Source organism: Rhinopithecus bieti, unplaced genomic scaffold (assembly GCF_001698545.2).
Source record: "Rhinopithecus bieti isolate Rb0 unplaced genomic scaffold, ASM169854v2 scaffold_10347, whole genome shotgun sequence".
In the NCBI taxonomy this organism is placed as follows: Eukaryota; Metazoa; Chordata; class Mammalia; order Primates; family Cercopithecidae; genus Rhinopithecus; species Rhinopithecus bieti.
In genome coordinates this window covers 3,066,634-3,070,027 of record NW_016806836.1, presented here as the reverse complement: position 1 = coordinate 3,070,027, position 3,394 = coordinate 3,066,634, and the positions used below count along the sequence as shown (strand labels likewise).

Here is a 3,394-nt window from a genome sequence, read left to right as displayed (position 1 = left end):
CTTCTTCTTGAAGTAAGCATCAGTAAGATGTTTTGGGATTTTGACATTGCTGATATCGATTTTGGTTGAGGTGGCAATGACAAATTTCTGGTGTGTTCGTCGTAGAGGAACTCGATTGAGGACCAGAGGTCCAGTCACAAGTAACAAGCCACTAGCCAGCTGCTTCAAGAAAACCACCCTCTTGCCCCTGTGGCGTCCAGTGAGGATGATCAGAATGGTCCCGGGGGTAATGCTGGCTCGCAGTTTTCTCACATGCTGACTGAAGGGTTTTTTGCCGTGGCTCAACAGCTTTCGAGGCACATCTTCAGTAGGATAATATCTAGGCATTTTGCGAAGTTTAACCACCCGGGTACCGCCGTTCTTGTCACCACCAACTGGTTTTGTAAGAGTTGCAAGAACCTTCTCCTTCTTTTTCTTTTCAACCTTGGATTTAGCGGCTGAGTACTTCCTCTTGTACATGGCCTTTCTGGAATACATGGCAGATCGGGAATACCTGCCAATTCCTCTGACAAGGACAGGGTTGCGGCTGCAATGGGGCTTCCCCTTCTTGGGCTTCTTAGCCTTGAGGTTACCCTTTTTCACCTCGCCACCAGCATCAGCCTTCTTGGCTTCGGGTTTCTTCTCTTTAGTATCTGGCTTCTCAACTTTTTCACCCGCCATCTTGCAAGATGGGAAAGAGCTGGAGATGCATTCTTTAACATTCTCAAACAAGAAATGGAAGAATTGGCCAGGCATGGTGGCTCACACCTGTAATCCTAACACTTTGGGAGTCCGAGGCAGGGGGGATCACTTGAGGTCAGGAGTTTGAAACCAACCTGGCCAACATGGTGAAATCCCATCTCTACTAAAAATACAAAAAAAAAAAAACCAGGCATGGTGGTGGGTGCCTGTAATCCCAGCTACTTGGGAGACTGAGGTAGGAGAATCGCTTGAACCCAGAAGTCAGAGGTTGCAGTGAGCCGAGATCGCGCCACTGCACTCCAGCCTGGGCGACAGAGCGAGACTCCATCTCAAAATAAAATAAAATAAAAGGAGATGGTGCCTTCTGCCTTGGGGTTAAAAAAAATTTTTTTTAATTAAATTAAAAGAGATGTATCTATTTGTATAACATGGAAGACCTCTAAGACATATTTTGCATGAAGAAAGTAAGATTCAGTGCCCTAATAAATTATTTAAAAATGATATCTATTTCTAGAGTTTTACATACACTATAAAAGTGTGGAATTTTTTTTACTGACTCGCCCTATGGAAGGATTCTATATCCCCACCCCACATAAGTCAGGTATAGCCATATGATTTGCTTTGGCCAAGGGAATTTGAGTGGAAGTGACATGTGAGACATCCAAGCAGAAGCTTTAAGAGGCTCCCCCATTCTCTCTTTTCCTTCTTCCATGAGATCAGCACGTTGCAGCTGCTTCTTCCAGCTGTGTCCAGAGATACAGTTGAATTAAACCCATCACAAACATGAATTAAGGTATAAATTTTTAGGCCGGGCGCAGTGGCTCACGCCTGCAATCCCAACACTCTGGGAGGCTAAGGCAGATGGCTAAGGCAGATGGATTGCTTGAGCTGGGGAGTTCGAGACCAGCCTGAGCAACATGGTGAAACTCCGTCTCCACAAAAAACACAAAAATTTAGCTGGGCCTTGTGGCACACATCTGTAGTCCCAGCTATTTGGGAGGCTGAGATGGGAGGATCACTTGAGCCCAGGAGGTCGAGGCTATGGTGAGCCACAATCATGCCATTGCACTATAGCCTGGGAGACTGAGTGAGACCCTGTCTTAGCAAAACAAACAAACAAAAGACAAAAACTTTTATTATTATAAGACACTGAGACTTTGAGGATGCTGATATTGCAGCATAACCTAACATACCATCACTGATAAGACATGTTGCTATATATAATTAGATGTGGTTACTACTGGGGAGGAGAAATGGCATTGGGGGGTGGCAATCATAGGGAATTTTGTTTTAATCTTTAATATTTTAGTTTTCTTATAATAAAATATATCCATGCATTACTGTGTAATAAATATACATTATTTAAGTAGGTATTTCCCTACTTAAAATTAAATGCTAAAAAATATCTTTTTTTTTCTTTTTTTTTTTTTGAGACAGAGTCTTGCTCTATTGCCCAGGCTGGAGTGCAATGGCACAATCTTAGCTCACTGCAACCTCCGCCTCCCGGGTTCAAGCAATTCTCCTGCCTCAGCCTCCCGACTAGCTGGGATTACAGGCGCTGGCCACCACGCCTGGCTAATTTTTGTGTTTTTAGTAGAGACGGAGTTTCACCATGTTGTCCAGGCTGGTCTCAAACTCCTGACCTCAAATGATCCACCCACCTCGGCCTCCCAAAGTGCTGGGATTACAGGTGTGAGCCACTGAGGAGTTCTATTTCTGATTAAAACTATAGACCTCTCTGAGTTAGGATCTCAGCCCTAGTTCCATTAAAATGAAAAGCCAAAATTGGTTGGATGTATAGCAAAGACCTTGAAATATCATAGACTGCCTTGCAATTTCAACTTCTCATTCAAGCCAAACAACTGCCATCTTTATCTTTGAACTTTACTTTTGAGCAAAATCAAAGTGGCTAGACTCCCTGATCCATTGCCTAGTGCCCAGCTTCATGTGTGTCAGATAGTTACAATGATGAGAGCAGGAGTAGCAGCAGCACCTCTGGCCTCTCAATCACATCTATGGTGACTTCGAAACAAAAGCCTCCTGGACTTCTGCAACTCCCGCTCTTCTCATGAATTTGTAACCACCTAATTCCCCATAGTCAATCCCTTTCTGCCTACAATACCTAGAGTGGTTTCTGTTCCTATCTCCTGCACAGAAGCATGACTTAGTACAGGTTGGAAGATAATATTCAGAAAACAGACACAAAGACAAAAGATGAAAATTGGAAGAAAAGAAAAAAAAAAACAGTAAAATTAGAAAGCCATTCCAAGAGGTCTAAACATCTGAATAATCAGAGTTCTGGAAAGTGAAGATATAGAAAATGGGGAGAGGACGGAAGAAAATATTCAATAAATAATTCATGAAAACTATTCCAGCACTGAAGAAAGTATATTTTCAGATTGGGAGAGATCACTGAGGAACAATTAGATGTTATGTGCCTCCTGAGATGAGGCCATAGAAAATACAAGTCCTGTTTATAAAATATTATTGCCAAAAACTGAGCTGAAATCTAATCAGGCCTCTAGATTGAACTACTAGTTTACAGGACATTGGAGGGATGGTGTCACATTTTAAAACACCATGAAGGGCCGTGAGCGCTGGCTCACGTCTGTAATCCTAGCACTTTGGGAGGCCAAGTTGGGCAGATTGTCTGACCTCGGGAGTTCAATACCAGCCTGGGCAATGTGGCGAAACCCTGTCTCTACTAAAAATA

The 3,394-nt window shown here is 43.1% G+C and overlaps 1 pseudogene across 1 annotated transcript; it reads right to left on the bottom strand.

Moving 5' to 3' along the window:
* LOC108533405 (60S ribosomal protein L6 pseudogene) lies at positions 1–677 on the bottom strand (annotated as a pseudogene). The gene has a single exon (XR_001886723.1). The product of XR_001886723.1 is annotated as a 60S ribosomal protein L6 pseudogene (transcript).
* Between the last annotated feature and the right edge of the window lie 2,717 nt (positions 678–3,394).